The 14854-nt window shown below is 44.6% G+C and overlaps 2 long non-coding RNA genes across 3 annotated transcripts in view; one reads left to right on the forward strand and one right to left on the reverse strand.

Moving 5' to 3' along the window:
- LOC308596168 overlaps nucleotides 1–14854 on the reverse strand; it is a 435220-nt gene that overhangs the window by 216570 nt on the left and 203796 nt on the right. The gene's annotated exons all lie outside the window — the stretch shown is intronic.
- On the forward strand, nucleotides 260–2443 carry LOC308582439. The gene is made up of 2 exons (XR_014005686.1): nucleotides 260–1774; nucleotides 2104–2443. It is a non-coding gene; the product is annotated as an uncharacterized lncRNA (long non-coding RNA).

Here is a 14854-nt window from a genome sequence, read left to right on the forward strand (position 1 = left end):
AATGCACTGGAAAGTGTGAGGCTGACAATTGCTTGGCCCAACTTCATATTACCAGCAAACAAATCAGAACAAAGGCTCAATAAATAGCCCTCGTCCTCTTCTCGCAAATCAAGGCCGAATGATCCAATAAATTGGTGTTTGGGAGCGACCAAGGTCTCTTCCCTTCCGGGAGGATCCCACTAAGTTCCCTTTTGAATATCTTTTTAAATATCTTTTGGATGCCGTTGCCTGGTCATTTGGAATTATGGGATTAAAATCAGTCCCGCTGGAGTTCGCGGGGTTCGCAAGTCTGTAAACGCTCAGAAGGTCGAATTGCTTCCCTGCATTTATGTCGAAGGGGCAATTTACACCGGAAAGAGTGACTGTCAAGTGACAAGCTGCTAGGGAGATGCTTGACCCCTCCCCCTCTCTCTGGAGTGCTTTCCTGCACATGGGCTTCTAGGACTGTTTCCAAGGCTAGGACCCCTTCGCGGTAGGAAAGCAACACACACACAGAGAGAGAGAGAGAGAGAGAGAGAGAGAGAGAGAGAGAGAGAGAGAGAGAGAGTTCCACAGTCTGCGATCTGGCAAATGCCATATTTGAATACCACCATCTCGTCCTATTAATGCAAGGCTACATTGATCAATGTGATTACCATTAAATTTACCATACGAATGTGTACAGGAAGACGGATGCTCTGAACTAAACGTTTGCCCTAATTATATATAGCTACAGTCAATGACTGTACCCAGAATTTACACGGTGAACTAATACTTAAAGGCCCAATTACATGGACACCGCTGGCTTCGAAAAATCCATTTGCTTCGACTGCCGTTTCGCACGTGCTCAAATATCTCGCGTTGAAATACAAGTTAACGTTAGCCGGATTTATAAGGAACGTATCAAAAAAATAGGATATATTTATTTCAAAGCGTTGCGTTCAGAAACTGGGAAAGGAAGCATTATATAGCCTAAAAACGCAACTTTGCCCCGGACCCTTTTCCTTGGAAAGGAACCTAAAACAGCTGGTTTCCTCCAAGCTTCCTGAAAAATGCCTCCCTTTCTTATCGCACAATAAAACGTGCATATATGCAAGCTGAGTAGTAGTAGTAACAGCAGCAGCACCACCGTTGGAGACATTATTGCACAGCCCTTCTAATATTCTGCCACCTCCCTTGATCGATTGTTTCATTTGATTGGATGTTGTCCTTGTTTTTGCGAAGTGACAGTACCGAGAATGTATATATATTTTCCAAACAGCTCTTCCGACAGGAAAGAAACCGGCTCTGACTTGGTTTCGCGATGCTATTTTGTAACAACTGCGCACGTTTTCACTGCCTAATTGGCTCGCAGGGCGTGGGGGGGTTAACTGAGCGATTTTCTATCTAGGGATTTTCTCGGGTTCCCTCACGTACAGCCTTATTGTCAGCCGCAATGCGATAAGAATGAAGACTTAAACCGAGCCCCTCGAAGTTTCTCAACTTTTATAAACTGAGATGAAAGGCAGGATTTTTATTATTTTTTTTTAAAAAAAAATCTTTGCGTATTTCCAGGCTCTTTTAAATGATTTTAGGATGGGAACCTGCTACCTCTTCCATTGGCAAACAGCATAATCTCAATCGTGATAGCAGAGGGAAGTGATTTGGCGTTGGGTGGAAGAATTGAAATTCTAGTGCAAACAGTGCAGGTTGGATTTTGAACTGTTCCTCTGACCTCCGTATCTCTCGCCTTTTGCGAAGTTCGAAAGTGGTGGTGTGGTCCTTCCTCGCTTCTCTTGGCTACCTGGCTGTGGAGGTAGGGAGATGGGAGTTGCGCGCATTCTCTCGAACGCCAATTAAGAGGAATATTATCGACCCTTTGGTTTGGCTGGATGGCTTCTTAAGCCAAGGGAGGGGGGGGAGTCTGCTCTATATTATACTAGGAGAAATATTACTGACCCACTCCTTTAGGCTGAATGGTTTCTAGATGGAACCTTGACTCTTTAGTTGTTTTCACAATGTACGGCTGCGTTTACTTTTTAATGATTTTGTTTTATTTGGGTATTCTAGTTTTTCAGCTTTACTGCTACTTGTGCATGCGTATTTGTGTTTTTACAATGTGTTGTTTTTTTGTAAACTGCTTAGAGACTGCCTTGGCCTTAAGTGGCATATAAATAGATGAGGAAGAAGAAGATGAAGAAGATGAGGGGCTTCACTTCCCACCAGGACTGGTGCCAAAGAAGGACGTTTGCCCGGGTGTGTCCCTTTCCTTAAAACAGCTCATCTGAAAATGGACTCTTCTCAATTAAGCGCACCTCTTTGCTTTTGAGGCTATCAACCAGACCATCCCTCGGCGCAGGATCAAATTCTCTGGGCATTGATTGGTGGGTCGACCACAAAGCAACTTCTCTCTCTCTCTCTCTCTCTCTCTCTCTCTCTCTCTCTCTCTCTCTCTCTCTGTGTGTGTGTGTGTGTGTGTGTGTGTTTGCTTGTGTGCCTTTGGCTGCAGTGGGCCTTCTCAGTCCCATTGTTGTGGAGGGCCGGGGGTCATTGTGCGATGCCCAACTCCGTGGGTGGTGGTTTCAAGAAGACATCTGAGTGGGGAGCAGAAGGATATTCGGGTCCAGCCTCTTGTTTCCGGGGTTGGGGGTTGGGGTGGACAGTCCTTGTTGTCACCTGTTTTTTTGTCTCAGCTGCTGGCCACCTTGTCTTCCATATGGTTGGGGTTATCTCCGAAGAATCTCCCAGAGAATCGCTCCCTTAAACCCCCTTTTGTCTCGGGAGTTGAAAAGGGCATTGTCATGCCTGAAAGGGACCAAGACAAAAAACCCCGCACTGTTTCAATTCAGGACTGTTTAATCAGTCCCTAGTGACAATTTTATAGGTTTTAGGCGGCACAATGGTATCTTTGAAAACCTTGTGGCCTTCAGGGGAGACAAAGAGCCCGAATTTTATGGGCTTACAACGCAAATTAGAACGATGCCAACATGGAAGGGAGATTATCAAATTTGTATCATAAAAAAGCCTTTATAACAAATGATTGGGTGGGGGAGGGGCTGCGACTTCTAGCAATAGACTTTGTAGAAGATAGACTGGAAGCTACTTTGCATGTTAACTCTTCACTTAAGCCTTGCTTAGGCTTTGTTGAACTCCTGAATATAACCTGGCACTTATTCCCCCCACCTCCCACCCCAAATTGGTTTTTACGGTAAACAATCCTCTGCCTTATTCAAACAACAAAAACAGCTTTGCATACTTCACGAAACATTCTCCCAAAAAGTAATATTTATGAAAGTGGCAGCAGATGGACCCAAACAGAAATTCTTTGGGAGTATCTCCTGCTGAAATAAATGTGGCACAGCCACTGCCCCACCTGCATCTTGCAAGTTTGTTTCAGTGGTAACTGTCCTCACCCTGCTTCGAGCCCTCTGTTATTAGTTTAGCTCTGGGGAGCCCATGTGCCCAGTCTCCATAAAAGGGCTGTAGCTTATCTCCTTTCAATACAGAAGGTCCTAGGCTCAATATCTGGCAAAGGTTCTCTGGAAGATGAAATGAATGCCTGAACCAGTGCAACCTTACAAAGAAGGCGGCGGCGGGGGGGGGGGGTGTTAAGTCATTCACAAACCCAGGTCTTATCACTTGATTTCTCTATTCTTGGGCAGGGGATGTGGGAACTGCCTCCATTGAAAAGTACTGCAAGTAAGGAGGAGGGAGAATTCTTTGTGCTGATGTGCAATCTGGGATGGCTTATTTTCACACTAACACACACACACAGTGCTTATTTTCTAAAAAATATATATGTTAGGGGGTACTTTCATTTTCCTATTCATATTGAAATACTGCCCCTCAACGAGGCCAAACAAAATTTTTAGGGGTATGTGTACCCCCGGGGGGGAAAGCACTGCACACCCCCATCATCACTGAAAATTCCACTAATTAAGTTTAAAAATATATGCATGTGTGAACCAGTTCAAAGAGGTGCCTGTCAACATGGGTAGGTTGGGTCACATGTTATATCTTCTACAGGAATGATCCACTTGGGAGGTTTAAGTTCCTTACTGCTGTTTAAAAGTGTCTCAGCCAGGTCACAGGTTGGCCCTTCCTTCCACATAAATGCAGCCTTAATTTCTAAAATGCACACATACATCATACATCATAAAAAGTGAAGTTCACAAAGTCTCAACTCTGCCATGGTGTCATATTTCCTGCTCGGCATGTCTTTTAATATTCATTACATTATGGCTACTCAGGTCTAGGGGAAATTAGGTCTGCACATCCTCAGAAGTAGCCCCATAATTATTACAGAGAGACAGTGGGGTGTAGTGGTTGGAGTGCCAGACCAGACCAGGACCTGGGAGACCAGGGTTCAAAACCTCACTCAGCCATAAAGCTCACTTGGTGACCTTGGGCCAGTCACTGTCACTCAGCCTAACCTACCCCCACAGGGTTGTGTTGTGCAGATTGAGGGGGGGGGAGAGAATCATGAATGCCACCTTTGGGGTCCATGGAGAAAAAGGTAGGCTGTAAAGGCAATCAATCAATCAATCAATCAATCAATCAATCAATCAATTATACTGAGGCTGATTTAGGGTGTTCAAAGTGCTTTACAGACACCATCACATTAATACTTGCACCACACTTAATATTGAATTACTGAATCATTATATTACACTACATTGTTTCGATCCTAGGTAAATTTGCACTTTCATGCAAACATCTAAGCTTCAGTACTGCTGAAGGAGGTGCTTGTTTTGCAGTCTGGCTAAAAGGAACAGTGGCTTGACTGACAATGGCTTTGTAATCTCTTTGAAACTCTGATAACTGATTTTTTTAAACTTTCATTTTCTCACATGTTCACTTTTATGACCTCACTTTTATGATTTTGCTTTTGCTTTCTCAGAAGAGCACCCTTTCTTCTCTCTTGGTGTATTATTTTGACCTGGGTCAAAACCTCTGACCTGTATCCATATAAACTGTAACTTGCTTGGATGATATTCTTTAGGAAAGTGGACAGTATGGATTGTACAGAATTCAGCATTAAGGAGAATGTTCCTTAAGTGTAAGGGTTTTTCTCTCTCCTCTTCTCATGCACCTGTTAAATTTGCTCTGGGTTCCCCCTGAACCCTCCAAAGCAGATATAAGGGTGGCATATCAAGGGGGAAAGTGCTAATCCTTGCACTAGGGCAAATATTTAGTTGACTACCACCCAAAGGGGACACGGGTGGCGCTCTGGGTTAAACCACAGAGCCTAGGACTTGCCGATCAGAAGGTCAGCAGTTCGAATCCCCATGATGGGGTGAACTCCCGTTGCTCGATCCCTGCTCCTGCCAACCTAGCAGTTCGAAAGCACATCAAAGTGCAAGTAGATAAATAGGCGGGAAGGTAAACGGCATTTCCGTGCGCTGCTCTGGTTCTCCAGAAGCGGCTTAGTCATGCTGGCCACATGACCCGGAAGCTGTATGCCGGCTCCCTCGGCCAGTAAAGCGAGATGAGCGTAGCAACCCCAGAGTCGGCCACGACTGGACCTAATGGTCAGGGGTCCCTTTACCTTTACCTTATCATCCAAAGGATGGAAAGTCTCCCGGTTACCTAACAAAACTGCACAATCTTGACGTCAATTCAGCTCCCCTTTATGTTAACCATGTTTATTACGAAATGGTAGCAGCTTCACAGTGTAGAAGCATGAAAGCCAGTTAGTCTTCTTCTCACCTTACATGTTAAAGTCACTCTGGTGGGGGGGTGGGGGAGTGTGTCTGCATGCGAGAAATTCATTCATTCATCCCAGTTTGTTCCTGAATGCGTATCAGCATTATAGCCAGAGGAGATACAATTTCCAGCTGCAATAACTGGCCGATTGCATAACTCCTGCTCATTTTTCACACCCATATCATTTGGCAGACTGACTGGGGTTGACAATAGAATCATTCTTCAGCCAGTCAACCTGTGATACCGCCTTACCCTATATTTAGAGTCGGCCCAACCATGAGTCAAGGTGAGGTGACTGCTTCAGGTGTCAAGACCAACCAGGGCAGCAAATCCTGATACTGATTTTTCTCTGCCCCTTTGTTCCTGACGTAGTTCTTCCCTCACCCCTTCTTCCCTGGCAGGAAGGGGGCCATCTTTTGTCATATGCCTCAGGTGCCAAAATGTCTTGGGCCGGCCCTGCCATATATGCCCACTTGACTGCTTCAATCTGTGGAATAGGCACTCTTAAAGGTGCCACATAAGACCCATTCCACAGTTTTAACTGTGTTCACCATAACTTTAATGTTTTATTCTTGTTGCAAACCACTTTGAGCTTCTTTACAATCAAGCAGTGTATAAATCTTATGAAATAAAGTAATAAAAGCAAAACACTCACATGGACAAAGAAACATTTATCGGGTGCCCAGAGAATGGAAGAAGCTAGATCCACTCAAACATAATGTTAAGGATCTAGGGATAGACCTTGACATGACTATATTCCAGTAAGCAGTGTTTTTCATTTAGTGACAGCAATTTTAAAGAAGAATATATTAATTACACCCTAGTCTGTGGTCAGCCATATGTGTGGGGAAAATAAATGGTTTCTTCAAATATAGTCCTGCAGAGTCACACAGTTGATTTATATCAATTTTCACCAACCTGGTGTCCTCCAGATGTTTTAGACCACAACTGCACATCAGCTCCAGGCTGCACCTTGGTTTAAATATTGACCTTTTGCTAGTATTTTCCACAGCAGACGCATATTATGTGGCTGAAATTGAATGTTGGAAGATTCTGGACCGACAAAAAGAAAAGGACTTCTTCACACAATGTATAGTTGAACTACATAATTCACTCCCACAAGATGTACTGGTAGCCACCAACTTGAATGGCTTTGAAAGAGAGTTAGACATGACTACTGACTGTGATAATAATAATTTAATAACAATAATTTATTATTTATACCCTGCCCATCTGGCTTTGTTCTACCTCTATTGTTGTGGGAATGTTGTGGGTAGCAGGAGCGGATATATTGATTAAATATTATCCTTCCTAACTCACACTAGTGAGATTATTCATACAGCAGAGTACATTCCCCCTTTTACACAGCAGGAAGCTAGTTGCAGATTCATGAGAATTTCTTAAGTTCTGTTATTCCTGGTAAGGCCCCTTTTATCCCTCCTAAAAGAATAAAGACACAACAGTCTTATTCATAAGTAACAATAAGAAGTTTACTCACGATCAAAGCACAGGGTGATCCCTGAAGGTAGGCTTTAGGCTTGAAGTTACAAATCAGTAGAAGGAGTGGATTTACCCCATATGGGTATATCCCTGCAGTGAGCCGGCAGTGCAGTCCAAGAGAAGAAAGGGCATCAAAAGAGGAAGGTGGCAGTGTGACTGGACCTTTTGTTGGGTCTGGAAGGGTCATGCCCACCTACCTGATCACTTGCAAAGGAAGGATGCTCCAGACCAGGTGTAACAGGAAGTTCAACTGGCTGGACCAACATTCCCCTGCATGTTTACTCTAGGCAAACAGGAAAAGATGTACTTGACTTCTCCAGAGGATTACATCTCACAATTGTCAGAGACAGTATGCCCCTGATTGTCAATTGCTGGGAAGATGTAGAGAAGAAAAGTTTGGATTTGATATCCCGCTTTATCACTACCAGAAGGAGTCTCAAAGCGGCTAACAATCTCCTTTCCCTTCCTCCCCCACAACAAACACTCTGTGAGGTGAGTGGGGCTGAGAGACTTCAGAGAAGTGTGACTAGCCCAAGGTCACCCAGCAGCTACATGTGGAGGAGCGGAGACATGAACTCGGTCCACCAGATTACGAGACTACCGCTCTTAACCAATACACCACACTGGCTCACTGGTAGCACAAGTGGCAAAAGTGCTGGTGTGCTGAGGTCCTGCTTGCAGGCTTCCCATAGACTTCTGGTTGGCCACTGGGAGATCAGGATGTTGGACTGGTTGAGCCTTTGGCCTGATCCAGCAGAGCTTTCATTATGTTCTTCTGTTCTTACATGTCTACACATGACTTCAGACACTCATGTGCTCACATCTAGGAACCCTGGCCCTATCAGCTTTTTTTCTGGTGGGATCATGGGAGGAGGGACAGCATAAGACAAGACATTTTGCTGCCTTGGGTGGGGTGGCAAATGGCCCTTCTCTCTAGGTGAGGGCGCATATTGTTCTCAAGGACTGACAAATTATTAGGGCACCTAAGACAGAAAATTCCATCAGCACCTCTCCCTGGGAATAAAGATAATACATCAATACATTAATTAACTAATAATTCGCTGCTCTTATATTATACAGTGGTACCTCGGGATACATAAGCTTCAGGTTAAATACGCTTCAGGTTACAGACTCCGCTAACCCAGAACTAGTACCTCGGGTTAAGAACTTTGCTTCAGGATGAGAACAGAAATCATGCAGCGGCGGTGCAGCAGCAGCAGGAGGCCCCATTAGCTAAAGTGGAGCTTCAGGTTAAGAACCGTTTCAGGTTAAGAATGGACCTCCAGAACGAATTAAGTTCTTAACCTGAGGTACCACTGTACTCTACATCAGTTGTCTGAGGTACTTGCCTCACTATGCCTAATAGCAAGGCCAGTCCTACCATGGGAATAGCCAGTAATTTTGTTATGGGGGCAGAACTTTTGTTGGGGTGGCAGAACTGACCTGATTGGTCAGTTGGTTAAGTATTTCTATTGTTTTACTTGATCTAGGGCAGGGGTCTGCAACCTTTAAGACAAAAAGAGCCACTTGGACCCGTTTCCGAAGAAAAAAAAACTGGGATCCGCAAAACCATTGCGACATTTAAAACAAATATAACACTGCATATATTGTTTCTTACCTTAATGTCCGATCTGACAGCGGGCGGGAAGGTGACGTCGGGACAGTGCGTGACTAACGCACACACCGCCCCTATGCGACATCACAGCCAGTACAGCGCCCGCCACAGTGGGGAGTGTCGGGGCGCACAATGCGCCTCGTCCCCTCGCTAGTATCCGCCCCGGAGCCGCGGCAAAGGTGTAAAAGAGCCACATGTGGCTCCGGAGCCACAGGTTGCAGACCCCTGATCTAGGGGAAAAGCTGCCCCCTGCCCCCCCTGGCTATGCCCTGAGTCCTACAACTGTAGGGAACCTTGGACCATGATGAATCTGCTGTTCCAGAAGTCTGAAATACTATTTCCCCTAATGTAGAGTTCCAGCACAGATTGACTGCTGCTACTGCTGTTATAACTCCAGCTCACACAAAGCATGGAGGTTGGTAAAAATGCTGAGAACTTATTCTCCAAGTGCTGCTCTCATTTTTTGGTTAAAGTCTAAAAGAGCATCTATGCAAAAGAGGGAGGAAACAGCACGCTTGGGGGAACCCCAAGCTTTGCAACAGCAGCAACACACACACACACACACACACACACAGAGAGAGAGAGAGAGCGAGAGAGAGAGAGAGAGAGAGAGGTATTTAGCAATATCTCCAATATCTTTTCCACTTGAATTATACCTTTGAATAAAGGAGATTGTTTCATTGTATTTGCTATTTGGGAGTATTGCTTTTTATAAACGTAAACAGAGCCAGAGTTAAAGCTTGCTTAAAGATGCTGCCACCATCCTCGAAACTATCACCCATAATCTCATATTTGCCTGAGCTGTCTTGTTCCTGAGAGGAGCCAACTGAATTTTCTCAAAACACTTTCACCTTTATTTTTACAAGTCCCAGATCTGAGCTGAGGCACTGAACGCAAAGTTCAATGCAAATTTGGTTTCGCCTTTGCCACACATTTTATTCTGTTGGCAGGTCAAGATCTTCCTCTTCTTCCCACCCACAGGACCAATAAATGACATATGATTTAAAGTTCTGGGAGTCCCTGGTTTATTGCTAGTATGGGTGTGGATTTGTATGTGCTTTTGGCAAGCAGCTGGTTGAACACTTCTGTTCTCTGCCACATACAACATCTTCCTGTAATAATCTTTGATCATTACTCTGTGACACACATATATGATTGTGTCGATATCATCTGTCTCATGGAACTTTGGAGTGTCAGGCATAGCCCTACTGGCTTTAGCCCAAACGTAGCAGAGTTTTCCTGCACAGCGAAGAAGCTAGTTGCAGCGGTAATGACTAGTCAGCTAGACTCAGAATAACTATTTACAGGATTTATTAAAAAAGAAAATAAAACCAGCAGAGTTTCTGCATATAAAATAAAAGCAAAATAAACCCTCTCTTTCTCTCTCTCTCAAAACCATACACAGCACTTCTAACTCCTAACACACCTCACACCAAACTGTGCTAGCAATCCCTAGATAACAGAGTTGAGTGCTGCTCGTTAACCAATCAGAGTGAGTAGTTTCTAGGTCAAGCAGACCTGGGCTTTCTGCCAAGAGTAAATTGACTCCAGCTTGAGTTAATTGGTGAAGCTAGAATCTGCAAGTTTCCCACGAGAACCAATTAACAGAAACTGAAACCGAAACTGAACACCCCCTCACAGATTCTGCTGAACAATTAACACCAAATACACCTATGTAGGAGATTATTTTTCCAGCAAACCTAAACCCTTGCACATTCGCTTGTTCTTTATCTTTGCCAATGGTTTAGTTAACACATCTGCTACATTTTCTTCACTTGACACATAAGTACAGGTGATTACATTGTCTTGTACACAGCAACGTACATTTTGGTATTTTACAGAGATATGTTTGGAACGCGATTTGAAACCCTCTGTTTTACTTAAGGTTATACAAGCTTGATTATCAATGTAAACTTGTACTGGTTCTCCACAATTTACATTTAAATCTGTTAACAAATGCTTGAAATAAATCACCTCGTTGCACAATTCACTCAATGCGGCGTACTCTGATTCCGTTGATGACACACTTACAACGTCTTGCTTGCGTGACCGCCAGCTGATTAAAGCTCCACCGACCATTATGACTAGTCCTGTGACAGATTTTCTATCTGGCAAATTTCCCCAGTCACTATCACAGTAGCAACTCAACATTTCATCCTCTGAAGAATTTAATTGTAACATATAGCCAATTGTCTGCTTGAGATACCTCAGAACTTGTTTTACCCCTTTCCAGGCATTTAGTGTGGGTTTTGAGACCAATCTACTTAATATGCCTACTGCATAGCTAATATCAGGTCTGGACCACTGTGCTAGATACAATAAACTTCCAATTACAGAGTGATATACATCAGGATGTTCAAATTCAGGACTCTCATCTGTATGAAGTGTTTTTATGAAACCTGGATCCATAGGCACCGCTGCCCCCTTGCAATCCTGCATCCTGTACGTAGTCAGTAGTTGTTTAACTTTGTTCTGCTGACTAATTAGGCAGCTGCCATCTTGGGCCCAGCACACTTCCAACCCTAGATATGTCCTAACCGGGCCTAAGTCTTTTGTACACCCACCTGCAGCCTACAATCTTTGCCCCCTCAGGCGCTGCTACTGGTGTAAAGACCTTGTGCTCATTCAGAGAGGACATCTCTTCCTCCATTGCCTGTTTCCAGCGCTCTGCCTCCTCTTTTGGTAACTTTAACACCTCCTGAAAACTCTTGGGTTCTGCACTTACACTAAACACATTTGCAGTATCAGGAGAAAAACGCACTGGAGGCACTCCTTTGTTTTGTCTTTTAGATCTTCTGGGAGAAAATTTTTCTTCTGACCCACTTTCCTCCTCAGAACTATGACCTCTCTTTTGTTGCTTAGCAACTGGGCTCTGGCTAACTCCACTTTCTTGAGAGCTCTTATCTGAACTTTCCTCCCCCTCAGACTCTGATTCTCTATGTCTACCTTCAGAGTCATGAAGCTCCTGGGAAGGTTCAAACCAAACCTCAGTATTGGCGTGTAGTCTCTCCCAGCCACTATGTTCACAAAAACTGGCATTCCTGGAGATCACAATGCCATTTGTCCCTTCAGCAAAGCGGAAACCTTTTCCCAGCTCCTGGTAACCCACAAACACTAACTGTTTGGTCTTAGGATCTCCCTTCTTTCTCATTTGTTTCGGAATTAATACCCAGGCTTTTGATCCAAACACATGCAAATGGTCAATTTTAGGTTTTTTCTGAAACAATTTAAAGTATGGGGTTGTACCTATTGTTTGGTGAAAGAGCCTATTTTGGAGATAACACGCGGTGAGCATGCTCTCCCCCCAATAAGACATGGGTAAATCAGCATCTTCAAGCATGGCAAACATCATATCTTGTAAAGATCTGTTTTTCCGCTCTGCAACGCCATTCTCCTCTGGGGAAAAAACGTTCGTTTTTCTATGCCCAATGCCACGCTTTTGTAACCAATCTTTAAAGGCATTTGACATAAATTCGCCACCTCTGTCCGTCTGAATCCTTCTGAGTTTAACAGACAGAAATCTTTCCACAGATGCCACCCAGCCTTTAAACTTAGTGAACACGTCACCCTTATTTTTCATGGGAAAAACCCAGGAGTAACGCGTGGCGTCATCCACAATTGTTAGTGAAAAGCGCGATCCACCCCTGCTTACAGCAAATGGACCAATTACGTCCATGTGAACCAGCTGTAGCGGTGACTCACTAACTCTGTCACTTCTGGGGTAAGAGACTCTGTGGGTTTTAACCTTTTTACAGACATTACAATCAAGGTACTTGTTACAACTCTTTAAATTACCCCCATCAGCCAATTCAGACATTTTTAGTACACTTTTCCAGCAAGCATGCCCCATTTTCCTATGCAATAAGTGCACACAGTTGTCATGTATAGCTTTGTTATTCACTGCAGGCTGAGATTTACTGACTACTGCTGCAACTTGAGATCCTGCTTTAAGCCAAAACAAGCCTCCCTCTGACTTAGCAGTGCCTAAAATCTCACCAGCCTTCTTAATAATGCAACTGTCTCCTTCAAAATACACTTTAAACCCAGCTTTCAGCAAACAATCTACAGACATCAGATTGCTTCTTAATGACGGCACACAAAGTACATTTTGCAGGCACTCACGAAGACAAGGAACAAAAACTGCACCCCCCGAAATCACTTCGGAAGTACTTCCGTCTGCTAGAGCCACCTGGCTGCGCTGTGCTGAGTTCTTGGAAACAAACAATTCATCTGAATTTACGATGTGGCGAGACGCTCCCGAATCGACCACCCAGACCGCTTGTTTCTCATCAGCACTCTTGACCTCGCCGGTCACCAGCTGAGCCGACTGTTTTCGTTTGAAGAATTTCTTTTTACGCTGCTGCTGCTGCTGATCTCGTCTCTGCTCCTGCACCGGCAACTGAGACTTGACCAACTCCGGACATTGTCGTTTTAGATGCGCTGAAGACCCACATCGGAAACAACGCCTAACAGCAAACGCTGACTCCTCACCGGTACGCTGCTTTTGCTTCACCTCTGGCACGGCATGAGAACTCCCTCCAAACCGTCCACCTGTAGAAGCCTCTGCAGCCACCGACCTTTCTTGCCTCTTCTGCCATTCTTCAATCAAACGCCCAGTAACGTAACTGACTGATAAATCATGCTCCTGTATGCCTTCTAGAGACAAAACTAAATTATCCCAGCTTTCCGGGAGAGAACTCAAAATAATAGCCACCTTCTCCTGCTGGTCTAACGCACAGTCTCTTTCCTGTAGCGCAGAAAACTTTAACTGTAAACTGTGTAGGTGTTCCTGCATTGTAACCCCAGGCTGTAACATTGCCTTGTACAATGCCTTGCGAATGAGCAGCTTGGAAACCGCTGTCTCACGCACATGGAGTTCTTTAAGTGCTTGCCACACACCTCTAGCTGTCTTGATTCCCCTCACATACGGCAACTGGGAATCTTCCAGCCCCAAGACAATTGTGGCCCTTGCTCTTTGGTCTTTATCGAGGTCTTCATCATCAGGCTTCGTAGGAAACTTACTCACCACTTGCCAGAGACGATCCCTCTGCAGCACTGCCTGCATGCGTTCCGACCACAGCAAGTAATTGGAGTCATTCAGACGCTCAAAAGCCATCTGAACTGGTTGTGAGGCCATCTTGAGAGCGATGTCCCTGGAACCCGGAACCAGCTACTCACGACCACCGAGAGAGAAAACAGGAACCACAGCACCCAGCACTCACACGCTGCAGCTGTTGTCCTTGTGTCCGCTGCGTCACCAGCTCACCACGGTCAGGAACCAGCCAGGAACAACAACTTCTGGAACTACTGGAACCAACGCCGTTGATGCTGACACCACCGCAACTCAGGCTGGCAGCACAATGCCCATAACCTCATGGAACTTTGGAGTGTCAGGCATAGCCCTACTGGCTTTAGCCCAAACGTAGCAGAGTTTTCCTGCACAGCGAAGAAGCTAGTTGCAGCGGTAATGACTAGTCAGCTAGACTCAGAATAACTATTTACAGGATTTATTAAAAAAGAAAATAAAACCAGCAGAGTTTCTGCATATAAAATAAAAGCAAAATAAACCCTCTCTTTCTCTCTCTCTCAAAACCATACACAGCACTTCTAACTCCTAACACACCTCACACCAAACTGTGCTAGCAATCCCTAGATAACAGAGTTGAGTGCTGCTCGTTAACCAATCAGAGTGAGTAGTTTCTAGGTCAAGCAGACCTGGGCTTTCTGCCAAGAGTAAATTGACTCCAGCTTGAGTTAATTGGTGAAGCTAGAATCTGCAAGTTTCCCACGAGAACCAATTAACAGAAACTGAAACCGAAACTGAACACTGTCAGCTATGCTTGCTTTCTTACTAGCAGACCCCCCCCCATAAAGCCATCAATCATGCTGCCAGTGCTGCCTTTTCTAATGACTTTTCAGTTTTCCTTGCCTAACATTTGCTCCAAATCGCTCACATGAAATATGGATGCAGGTGATGTCCTTTTATGCTTTCATCTTTTGCTTCCTTCCTTCTCCTTCACTCTGGGCTTTTTCCTAGCTTCAGAATGTTGTGATTTCTCCATGTTTGCCGGGTGT

Source organism: Podarcis bocagei (genome assembly GCF_964188305.1).
Source record: "Podarcis bocagei genome assembly, chromosome: 1".
NCBI classification, from domain to species: Eukaryota; Metazoa; Chordata; class Lepidosauria; order Squamata; family Lacertidae; genus Podarcis; species Podarcis bocagei.